Genomic DNA, 13,137 nt, shown 5'->3' on the forward strand with positions numbered 1-13,137 from the left:
GTGGCTCTCAGCACCCCCACTATATAAATGGTTCCAGCACCACTGCCACCATGAGCTTGCATCACGGGCGATAATTGGCCAGAGCCCAAAGGGAAGGAGGTGCACTGACTGGTAATTGAGGGACTGAGGCTGGTGGGTCACTGGAACTGTTTGTCGGCTGATGAAGGTGGCATGATTTCAAGCTAAATCTCTGCCTCCCCAAGGCTGTAGAAGGGACCTTCACCCCAAGGCAAGGGGTGGGAGTTTGGAATTAACTAACAGAGAAGGGATTCCCCCACCATACCCACATTCTCTGAAGACACTTAATGGAAAGAATCATAGGTTTATAAATTTCAGAGAGTTCGAGGCCAGAAGAGAACATAGATCATCAAATCTGACCTGTATATCACAGCTCATTAAATCTCACCCAGTTACCCCCTACATAGAGTCCAATGACTTTAATTAGACTAAAGCATTTCAGTCCTCCAGAGACACAACTGTAGTGTGCCACGAGCAGAGAACAGGAGAGACTGAGGTGCCATCAATGCGCAAGGCACCTATGAAAGCAGGGGATTGATCAGGTAAGATATACCCAGGTCATCCCCGAAGGCACTCAACACTACATGCTGCAGAAGTAGGCAATGCCTACCCCCTGCCTCCTGCCAGTGTGACCTGGGAGAAAATTCCTTCCTGAGCCCTAATCTGGCAATCAATTTGATCCTGTACATGTGGGCACACAGCATGGCACCTACAAAAGAGTATTCTCTGTACCACTTCAGAGCACTGTTTTACCACATCTAATGTCCCACCTCCAGCTGTGGCTAATCTCTGATTCTTCAGAGGAAGGCGGAAAAAAAACCCAAACCCAAACAATGAAACAAAACCAGAATACATCTGACAGGTATATCTTTCCTGATGCCTGAAGGCGGCTGACTGAAGCCCTGAAGCATGAGATTTGATTATTGTCATTGTCTTAATGTGGAGCTGAGAGCATTATGAGCATGTGGAGGGCAATGCAGGCATTCCGGTTCTTCCCGTGACCTAAGAAGGAAGGGTATGACCAGGGGGACTCATAGATTCACAGATTCCAAAGTCAGAAGGGACCACTATGACCATGCAGCCCAACCTCCTGTGCAAACAGGCCACAGAACTTTTCCCAGAATATAGCATATCTTGTAGGGAGACATCCAATCTTGTCTTAAAAACTCCAAGTGATGGCAAGTCTGCCACCTCCCCTGATGAGCTGTTCCAATCTTTAATTACCCTCACTCCTAGGAAATTGCATCTTATTGCAATGCTGAATTGGTGTAATTTCAACTTCCAGCCATTAGATCTTGTAATGCCTTTACCAGCAAGATTGACGAGCACCCCACTGTCAGATCTCTCTTCCATGTGTAAATACCTATACCCAGCGATCAATTCACCTCTCAACCTTCTCTTTGATACACTGAATAAATTGAACTCCTTAAGCCTCATGTCATAAGCTTATTTTCCAGCCACTGAATCATTTTTATGGCCCTCCTTTGAACTCTCTTCAGGAATTCCACATTCTTGAAGCATGGGCACCAAAATGCAACACAGGATTCTAGTAGTACTCTTGCCAATGCATGAACAGAGGCAAGATCACTTCCTTACTTCTACATGATATTCCACGCTTTATACATCCAAGGATCACGTTAGCCCTTTTTGCCACAGCACTGCTCTGACAGCTAATACTGAGGTGATTTATGATTACCCCCAAGTCCTTCTCTGAGAACTGCATTCCAAGGTAGAGTCTCCCATCCTACAGTTATTACCTGCATTGTTTTCCCCTGAATGTATTACCTTATATTTGGTGGCACTAAAATGAACTTTGTTGGATTGTTACCATTTAACCAGGTGACTTAGACCACTCTGTAAGAGTAACCCGTTCTCTGTGTACTACACCACCAATCTTTATAACATCTGCAAACTTTACTAGCAATGATGTTCCATGCCAGGTATCTGCATTAGGCCAAATATTTCTGGAACACTTCAGCAAAAAGAGTTGAGCCATTTGTCAGAATGAAGTTAGGGGACAATACGTTTTTTGGCGCATGTTAATTTTTATAACAGACATTTAATTGAGAAGCTCTACTATCTCAATGTCTTTGAGCAGGAATTGAAAATTGGCAGGAGGATTGTCCTGGTGTCGTGGATATGCCGTTTACTATCCTCATGAAAAACTGCCCAAATTTGGGAAAATTATAACCCTTCAAGACTTCTCAGTTCATACATGTTCCATAAAGACTTGTGTGGCAGAGTGCGAAGAACCAGCAGCTGAATCAGTACTCTGGTCATTGTACATCCAAATAGTTCCCCCAGGGAGGGCTTGATTGAGGGAAGGAGTGGCTAATTTCTAGATCAGTTTGGGCTGAGGAGAGCTAAGGAGCTAATTAGCCTGTAAGAGTAGAAAAAGAGCACAGGAAGGAATTGCCAGGAGAGGAGAAGAGAGGAGAGAGAGAGAGAGAAAGAAAGGCAGGATGGTTGGCTGATCGGCCAGCCAGGGTAAGGGGATAGCTCTGTGTGGAGAGATCTCTTCCCTCTCTTATGATTGTATGACACTGTAAATAGAATTGCTGCACAAGTCTGGAAGAGAGTGATGGTTGATAAAACACAAATAAAGTACACAATGGTAGTCACGAACTGGAGGTGTCAGAGCCATTTATATGAGAAGATAGGAGTGGAGGGCCACAGCCTGTCACACTTGCCAGAGTATGGCAGCTAAATTTCCCCAAGAGTCCATATGTAGTGGGTATGGCCCACCCCTGGACTCCAGAAGCTGATCAGGGGTTCCCCTCAATTGTTGCATCTGGCATCGTGGGTCTGCTGTGGCACAAGGCACAGGAATAGAGAACAGGGAGACTGTGAGCACTAACCATCTTGTACACTGAAAGAGGCAAGGGTCCTGTGGAAAAAATTGTGTGTGTACATGTAATTAAAGTTGATCATAATTCATATGCACAAGGGGGGCTGAATTAAGGTTGCGCAGGGCATTTCCTGACTCTTGAGTGCTTGACTTGACTTTACAACTGTAACTTAACATAGTCTTTTAGTGTGTAATTTTATGAGTCCACAAAAAATGAATAAAATAAAAATTAAGAAAGGAGATGATGAGAGAAATGACTTTGCTACAAGCAGATAAGTTGGCTGAATAGAGTTATCTTTTTCAAGTGGAAGAAAAACTCATCCTGTTCCAAAAAGTTTTGGACCTATACTTTGACGACATGGCTTCTAGCTGGCTTGTAGAGCTGAGTAGCTGAGGTTTTGGGCAGAGGGAGAGGAGGAAGAGGGATGGATGCTAATGGGATTGTCAGACTGAGATCACAGGTATTCATAATTAGCTGCTATTTTTTCTCTCTACTTTTTAAACATGGTGGATTAAATTCTCTCCTTTACTCCAACTTTTTTGGTGCTGCTTTGGCAGCACAAAGGGTCCAGAAAGCCACCAGATCTCCTCATCTGGGGGTTTCTTCCAGCTTGGGGGAGTCATAGGGTATGTCTACACTGTGAAAAAAAAACCTGTGGCAGCAAGTCTCAGCACCTAAGTCAACTGACTCAGGCTCACTTTACAAGACTAAAAATAGCAGTGCAGACATTCCCACTCAGACTGGAGCCTGGACTCTGAGATTGACTTGGACTTGCAGGGCTTGCCCTATGGGGCTAAGAATAGGCAGTGCAGATGCTGGTCTCAGAACCCGGGCTCCAGCACAAGTGGGAACATCTACACTGCTATTTTTAGCCCGATAGCTCAAGCCTGAGTCAATAAACCTGGGTTCTGAGACTCACTTCAGCAGGGTTTTTTCTTTGCAGCATAGATATACCCATAACTGTCAGAGTCAGCAAAGCCAGCTCCTGTACCACCCCCTGGAGCTTCCAATGTAGAGTGTGTGTCAGGGGTGGTCTGGCCAGAGAAGAACGGATGGATAGCTCCTAGGGGACTAGAGCCAGTTGGTGCACTTTAAAGCAGCCCATTGGACACTGGCTACAAAAGAGAATCCAGAACAAAGTTTTTAATTCCACCCCCCCTTCTGGATCAGAATTTCACAGCTTGTTCTCATATTTAATTCTTCTGAAAGGTCATACTGATATTATTGCTCCCTTTCATGAGACACTTTGTGCTGCTACATCTGGACTGTAGCTAACAAGGACTGAAAGCTAACAAACACTGGTTACCTGCTTGTGCCGCATGCACATGGGAGCTGGTGTGCTGAGACCAAAGCCTGTCATATTGTCTCTTTGCTTTCTAGTACTCCTCTGTTGCTCTGTCTGTATCCATCTGTTGTCTCTTATCTTATACTTAGACTGTTAGCTCTTTGGGGCAGGGATTGTCTTTTTGTTCTGTGTTTGTACAGCGCCTAGCCGAGTGGGGTTCTGGTCCTTGACTGGGATGTCTAGGCACTATGGTAACATAAATAAATAATAAATAATAACAATCATAATTAATACCATGTGGCTGTCTAAGTTACTAGTATTCGTGGGGTGCCAGAGAGAGCAGGACTATATGATGAAGAATGTATTGCAGAACATTTTTTGTAGGGATACATTGTTATTTTGATTATCAATATTTTAAAAATGTTCATCGTTAAGGGCATGTAACATTTACTATGATCATTATTTTGATGCTCGAACAGTGATTGTTACATTTTCTAGTGAGGAGAATCATGAGGTTTTATTTACTACTCACCAACAGATAGTTATCACCATTCTACTTAGTGACTTAGGCTATGTCTACACTACAGCCTCTGAATAAACCACTCCCCTGAGCCACATAAGTTACAATGGCATAAACACTTTCCCGTCGGCATAGAGCATCTTCACCACACGCGCTGCAGCAGCGCAGCTGTACTGGTACAGCTGCACTGCTGTAGCGCTGTGCATATAGACATGGCCTTAATGTGTCCAGGCATCTACAACTATGTTTGGTGCAATTGGAGTAGAGACAGCATCCATATTTTCAGGTGCAGCTATGACAAGTAAATAAAAACAGTGCAATATCTAGGCAGGAAATAAGTAGTACTATCTGTTTAATTACATATTATTAGTTATATTTGTGGTCATGATGTGTTATTGCTTTGTATTTTGTGTTGCGCTGCAGAAAGGAAGGCCCTGGTGGCACATGATTAGCATTATGCACATGAGTAATCTCATGGAAGTGTTTCAGAGTAGCAGCCGTGTTAGTCTGTATTCGCAAAAAGAAAAGGAGGACTTGTGGCACCTTAGAGACTTACAAATTTATCTGAGCATAAGCTTTCATGAGCTACAGCTCACTTCATCGGATGCATGCAGTGGAAAATACAGTGGGGAGATTTATATACATAGAGAACATGAAACAATGGAAGTGGTTGGGACTAGTCATGGTGCATACAGTTAAACACATGCTTAAGTGATTGCTGGACTGGGGATTTATTTGTTTCTGGTTGAGGACAGAAATGGAAACTTTTTTTGACTCTGTGAAGTAATTTGAATAAATGATACCCTTTTCAGTTTTTTCCAATGTAATAACTTTTCTCTGATTAAAACTCGGCATAGTAATTTTTGATATACTGAGATGGTGTGAATTAGTTTATGCGGGGGGCCATTCTGTCCCCCATACTCACATGAAGCAAGGATAGCAGATTTGGACCATTAATAGATATCTGTAAACCATACAACTGATGCTTGATATTTTTTAGAAATCACACTTTTTATGAGATATTTTGTAATTCTGAATATATCGTAATCTAGCCTCTTCATGAGAGAAATAGTGTCATTTTGGAATTGATTATTTCATACCTGACTTCAGTCATATTTCTGTAGCTATAGATACGTGTTATGGTACAGAGTTAGTACATTTATTGTCTGAGATTGTCTAACAACCACAACATTTTCTATATAAGAATATTATCGATCTTTAGATTGGCTCACCAACATGAATATAGTATTGGAAATCTCCAACACCTTCTTGACATTCAGTGTTTTAACCTTTATCTTCTCCAGCATGATGATGATGATGAAGAAAGGGGATGGGTTTGGGGTTTTACAGTTTCAGCTATGAAGTAGAAATAAAAAATTCCAGGTGGAGAATGACTATGAAGTTGTTTCTCTTTTCCTGATCTTCCCCTACTGCTACAGTGGAGGGGTGGGTTGAATACAGTTGCTCTCCGAGCTAGAGTTTATGGAATTGTAGGTAAAGGGTTAAGATGATGCTGTTGCCCCTTTCCTTGTTTACTCTCTTACTTCATTTAACTGCCTCAGCTCTGAGCCAAGGGACTGAGATTCAAGCAGTCAGAGAACAGGGTGGGAGTATTTTATGCTTCACACTCTCCCACCCTCAGCCAACAATAAATTCACCCACCAAACATGATTATGGCATGATTGCAGAGAGGACTTTCAAAAGAAGAACGGACATCATGATGAAATTGGCCCAGCGCAGAATGCCTGTGATTAATAAGAGCCACGTAGATCAGGGAACAAGTAAGCTCAATCACCACATAAAAAAGGTAGCCAAAGCTTTGCTACAAAAGCCATTTCTCTTCAAAGATTGGTCATAAATCGGTCTGCGGGGAAACATTCCATCCTCTAGGCAAAATTCAATCAGCAGGTCTCTTTCCACACTCGTGCTGGACTCACATAGTGATTGAAGGCAATGTGACTTTCTCCACGCTTATTTCTGTTCTTCTTTGAAGCAGACCCCTTCATCCTTTACGCCTGTATATATGCCTGGTTCTGCCACATTTACTGTGTTCAACTATTTTGATGATCAAAGAGTACTTATTTTATATTTTCTAGCAAGGAGAATCTTTACGTTTTATTTTTTTAAACTCACCAATATACTGTTATACAAAACCAATATACCGTTTTCATTACTCTGCTTAATGTCTCCAGGCATCTGAGCGATGTTTGGTAGAATTGGAGTACAGATGGCATCCATATTTTCAGCAGCACCTATGAGGTGTAAATAAAAAAATGGCACCTATTTAGGCAGGAAATAAGTATATATTATGTCTTTAAATCTGTGCTATTAGTTATATTGATGGTCATAGAATGTTCTTGCTTTGTATTTTTTGTTGCACTGTAGAAAGTAAGGTCCCAACCTTGCTAATACTTAGGCACAATCTTAGCTTTATGCACGTGAGTAATCTCATTGAAGTGACTGGGAATGCAGACTGTGCACAAAGTTAAGCATATACTTATTTATTCACAGGACTAGGCCTTATTGAGGCCTATGCAACCTAAATTTGACTTCCTGTCACCAGGCCTGCTGCTGGCAGCACTGAGCAGTCTTGGCTACTGCGTTGATTCCATTTAACTCCACACAGCTTTTGTGTCCACAGACTGACAGCACAGAGGAGCTCCTGATTGGAGCGGGTGGGGAGGCTATGTAAAGGTCCATGGAAATGAATTCAGTCATTGGGTTGAACTAGCTTCCACACAGTGGTTCTGAGCTCTGTGCCTTGGAAGCAAACAATTCCCTCTTAATTCTAGTAGTACATCTGCCCAATAGCTAGCCAAGCTACTCAGGCACTGGCTGTAGATTTCACTCCCAGTGCAACTACAGGGAAGAGAGGAAATGTTGTGGAAGAAGAGAGGTTGCTTACTGCAGCTTTCCTCTCCTGGCTGGCTGTCCCTTCTGACTGTAATCTGGGTAGAGGAAGTGAGTGATTAGGGGATGAGGAACATAGAGGAAAGAATAGAGGGATGGGATGGGAAAGGGTGGACTCAGGGGAGAAGAATGGAAGGCCTAAGTAGTGATGGAGAGAAGGAGAGTAGCCAGAAGAAAAAAGAATATAAATGGAAAACAAAGGGGAAATAGAGGAGAAGACAAAAGATTTGGGAAAGGGAAGAATGAACATAATCAGGATGGGGAAGACAGAAGGGAGATAAGACAAAATGATGGAGGGAAGAGAAGACAAATTGGTGGAGGAGAGATTGGAAAAGACAGTTTTGAAGAAAGAGATACACAAGAAAACATGGAGATGCAATACCACTAAATTTTATAGACATTTTGTTTTATTCAGCTTTTTGTACCCATGATTGAATGGTCTTTAGGTTATTTACAGTTGGAAAAATCTAAAAATGTCCCCGGCATGTAACCAGGGAAAGAGCGAGACCCCCCTCCTCAGACTCGACCTCTTTTGGCACCATCCATCACCTTTACTCTGAAACTTGACAAGTATGTGACTCAGCACAGTGCCCGTGGGATGGGCAGGCCAACATCAGCCAGGGGCTGTGGTAGAAAATCAAGTTTTAAAAAAAATCCTATTCTTCAGCCTTCAGGGCTAAGTGATAGGGATTACCACAGCACTGCTTTGTCAAGCTTTCATTTCCTCTTCTCATTCATGGAGTAATTCTTGAAATGTCCAGTGTATGAAAAGAAAAACAAATGGTGTTTACAATTGCTAGTTGAAATATGACACTGGCACCTGATTTTAAATGAGAAGAACCAGGTGAGCTAGTTAAAAAATGGCATGATGACAACCCTATCCAAGTCCCTCAGTGCAGGCAATTGAAGGAAATAATGTATAATGCTAATTACTCTACAGTAATGCCAATGTTCTTTATTCACTGAGGGATTTTCACTGGCACAGAGGGCCCAGTTGAAAAATACAATTCCATGCAAAAGACCACATGCCACCAAAACATAGTTCACAATACAAATATTATCTCCCATGCACTAGGTGGATAGCGATTATATACTTTTTTCTGTAATCTCATGCAGGGTTGATTATACTGTACTATACAGAGACAGACAGGTAATGAGACTGCCCAAACTGATTGAATTTTGCTATCTAAATTTTGCCAAGCTGTTCTACACTGATTACAGCCAGTTTAGATTAAATGAATAATAATGAAATTAAGGCAAATTATTTGTTCAGCAAAATCCATTGCTATTTGTCTGGCATGTTGTAATGTAATTAGAGCTAATAAAACTATTAATTGTGAACAATTTATTAGTCACATTTGGCCTTTTTCTGTTTGTGAATTGTCGGTGAACACATCCCGGCTTTTATAGATTTTATTTATTTATTTATTTATTTATTGTAATTTATTGTAATTTATTGTAATTGCTCAAAAATATTTAAACCTGTTCTTGAACTGTTCTTATCGAGTACTCTGGAACATTTGTTTTCAGAATGTATTATTAGGGCTGTCAAGCGATTAAGAAAATTAATCGTGATTAATTGTGCTGTTAAACAACAACAGAATACCATTCATTTAAATATTTTTGATGTTTTCTACATTTTCAAATATACTGATTTCAATTACAACACAGAATATGAAGTGTACAGTGCTCACTTTATATTTATGATTACAAATATTTGCACTGTAAAAAACAAAAGAAATAGTATTTTTCAAGTCGCCTAATACAAGTATTGTAGTGCAATCATGAAAATTGAACTTGCGAATGTAGAATTATGTACAAAATATAACTACATTCAAAAATAACACAATGTAAAACTTTAAAGCAGCTGTTCTCACTGTGGGTCGGGACCCCAAAGTGGGTTGCAACCCCATTTTAATGGGGTCATCAGGGCCAGTATTAGACTTGCCGGACCCAGGGCTGCAGCTGAAGCCCAAGCTTCACCCCCACCCAGGGTAATGGGACTCGGGATGCAGACGCTTCTCACCCCAACCTGGGGTGGCAGGGCTTGGCCTTAGGCCCCCTTTCCCCACACCCAGAGCAGCTGGGCTCGGGCTCCAACCTCCCACCAGGAGTCATGTAGTAACTTTATTGTCAAAAGGGGGGTTGTGGTGTAATGAAGTTTTGGAACCCCTGCTTTAGAGCCAATGAGTCCACTCAGTCCTATTTCTTTTTCAGCTAATCGCTCAGATAAACAAGTTTGTTTACATCTGCAGGAGATAATGCTGCCTACTTCTTGTTTACAATGTCACCTGAAAGTGAGAATATGCATTCACATGGCACTGTTGTAGCCGGCATCACAAGATATTTACAAGCCAGATGAGCTAAAGATTCATATGTCCCTCCATGCTTCAACCAACATTCCAGGGGACATGCGGCCATGCTGATGATGGGTTCTGCTTGATAATGATCCAAAGCAGTGCGGACTGATGCATGTTCATTTTCACCATCTGAGTCAGATGCTATCAGCTGAAGGTTGCTTTTCTTTTTTGGTGGTTCAGGTGCTGTAGTTTCTGCATCGGAGTGTTGCTCTTTTAAGACTTCTGAAAGCATGCTCCACACCTCGTCCCTCTCAGATTTTGGAAGGCACTTCAGATTCTTAAACTTGGGTTGAATGCTGTAGCTATCTTGAGAAAACTCACATTGGTACCTTCTTTGCATTTTGTCAAATCTGCAATGAAAATGTTGTTAAATCGACCAACATATTTATGCTGGATCATCATCCGAGACTGGCTGCTATAACATGAAATACTGTATATGACAGAATGTGGGTAAAACAGAGCAGGAGATGTACTATTCTTCCCCAAGGAGTTCAGTCACAAATTTAATTAATGCATTATTTTTTTAACAAGCCTCATCAGCATGGAAGCATGTCCTCTGGAATGGTGGCCGAAGCATGAAGAGGCATATGAATGTTTAGCATATCTTGAACATAAATACCTTGCTATGCCGGATACAAAAGTGCCATGTGAACGCCTGTTCTCACTTTCATGTAGCATTGTAAATAAGAAGCGGGCAGCATTATCTCCTGTAAATGGAAACAAGCTTGTTTGTCTTAGCAATTGGCTGAACAAGAAATAGGACTGAGTGGATTTGTAGGCTCTAAAATTTTACATTGTTTTGTTTTGGAGTGCATTGATGTGACAAATAAAATCTACATTTATAAATTGCATGATAAAGAGACTGCACTATATGATTTGCATGAAGTGAATTGAAAAATACTTTCTTTTGTTTATCGTTTTTACAGTGCAAATATTTGTAATAAAAATAATAATAGAAAGTGAGCAGTGTACACTTTGTATTCTGTGTTGTAATTGAAATCAAAATATTTGAAAATGTAGAAAAACATCCAAAAATATTTAATACATTGCAATTGGTATTCTATTGTTTAATAGTGCGATTAAAACTGAGATAAATCACAATTAATTTTTTGAGTTAATCACATGAATTAACTGCGATTAATCAACAGCCCTATTCATTATTTGAGCTGTGTGATTGCTCACTTAATTACATGATATGATTTCTCTTCCCAAATAGGATAACAACCTTTATAAGTAGGAGAAAAGAATGAAGAAAGTCCTAAGGGTGATGCATCTCTAGACAGAAGGTATGGAGGACTTTAGGGAGGAAGATCAGAAAGGTGACAAGGAAATACTAGGAAAGTTAAAAATTTTTCTAACCTTTTCTACACAAGAAAGAGCATTTTATTTGACTGTATGTGAAACCCATATTTAAAACTAGTCGAATTCCCTCATGACTGAAGGAGAAAGATAAGCTTTATTGGCTATCTAGCAGGCTTTACTTTCACTTTTCTCTTGCATTCACACCATGTAACTGCATGTATGCGTATATGTGTGGTCCTCTTCACAAAAGTTGCTGCCAACTCACTGCCTGGTTTATTTATCTGTGTGGCAGGAGTTTCAGGGTGGTGCCATGGATTCTTTGTATTCTTCTGTCCCATAACGCACTCTTTTATATGTCAGTCAGGTGAGTGCGTTGAATCCACTGTTCACATCATTTGCCCACCATTAATCCCAGGAATTAATCGCACGTATGTGCACAGAGGTGTTTGCAAAGGTTTCATGTAACTTTGTCCCTTTCATTGTGGTAAGCGTGTTATCATCAGTTGTCAGCAACAGAGTTTCAGGGATTCTGTACCTGTGTTGAGTATCACAACCTACGCATGTCAGATGAAGGACCACTTCAATTTTTTTGTCTCTTCACCTTAATGCCAAGTGAAACTTGAACCAGGACACTTGAAGTGCAAAGTACTTGAAGTACTTTAAAGCTCCACCACTGAGCTAAAGGAAAGTCTCCACTGGCTGCTGGTAGTAGTCCTGATGTGGGCCTGATTCTCTTCTCACTTACATCATTGTAAACCAAAAATAACACCACCAAAGTCAATAAAATTACATAGGTGTAAAAACCAGCATGAGAGCAGAATCAGGTCTGATAGACTTGTTAAGTCTTATAGAAATTGATCCCTATATACATTTTACATTACACTGCTGATTTGATTATACATGAATTTGAGAAACGAAAGCTTGATGATCTTGTTACAGGTTTTATTAAGTCTTAATTTTTGTTTAGAAAACAATCCTACAATCTGCAAGACAAGCACAGTATAGGGGTAGCTCTCCTTATTAATACATTTCAGTTCATGTCTGATGCTACCAACTCCACTCACTCCCATGCCTGTTTTTGTCCCTCCCACAGGAGAATCTGCACCTTCTGCTATGCCACCCAGAACAGCCTTTCGTCCATGTGTGCCTACCAGCTTTGGTTTCCTCCTTTTGGCTAGCATTCTGCCCCTAATCTGCCTTCAGATGCTTCCTATTACCACTCCAGTCTGACAATTATATAGTAGTGATTTTAAAAAAGAAAACTCTGGAAGTTAATGTAGCATGACAAATGACTGAAAACTTAACATGAAAGCATAAAATAAAATCGGTCTTCCAACAACATCAATTCTATCCTTGTGTTTTGACACTCAAATATTCTTCTCACCCACCTTCATTTATACTGAATGCATCATCATTCTATCTATACACATTGGATAATAAAGTCCTTAGGGCAGGGATCCTGTCATACTTTTATGTCAGACACTAACAAGTGTCTGCTCACTTATGTTCAGCAGCAGATACATTGTTAAAAATAGGTGAACCATAGGCTTCTGCAATGGCAAAGAGCTGTTTTATAATGACAAGAAGTGTGTTTTTATGGATAAAGTCAGTTATAAAGGGAACTGGATTTACAATTAAACGTTTTAATGGGAAATCAAGAAATGGGAATGTCATTTATTCCTCTATTATGTGAGCCCCTTTAGCGGATTATATCTTCCATATTTATTAATAGACATAAGTGGTGTTATTCCCATGAGCTGATGCCCCTATGAAATGCTTAATACTAAATCCAATTCCCTTTGTATCTAAAGGTATCTAGCAAGAAATTCCTCTTGACTATACAAAACACCCCTTTGCCATAATGTTCTCCAGAAAAACCAAAGGGAAGAAAAC

The 13,137-nt window shown here is 40.6% G+C and overlaps 1 long non-coding RNA gene across 1 annotated transcript in view; it reads left to right on the forward strand.

The window, feature by feature from the left end:
• LOC141984038 (uncharacterized) overlaps positions 1-12,476 on the forward strand; it is a 40,470-nt gene extending 27,994 nt beyond the window's left edge. The window contains exons 2-3 of the long non-coding RNA XR_012638625.1: positions 11,159-11,228; positions 12,338-12,476. This is a non-coding gene — a long non-coding RNA (uncharacterized LOC141984038). The remainder of the gene's footprint in view (positions 1-11,158; positions 11,229-12,337) is intronic.
• The last annotated feature ends 661 nt before the right edge of the window (positions 12,477-13,137 follow it).

The sequence above is a fragment of the Natator depressus genome, chromosome 3 (genome assembly GCF_965152275.1).
Source record: "Natator depressus isolate rNatDep1 chromosome 3, rNatDep2.hap1, whole genome shotgun sequence".
Taxonomy (NCBI): Eukaryota; Metazoa; Chordata; order Testudines; family Cheloniidae; genus Natator; species Natator depressus.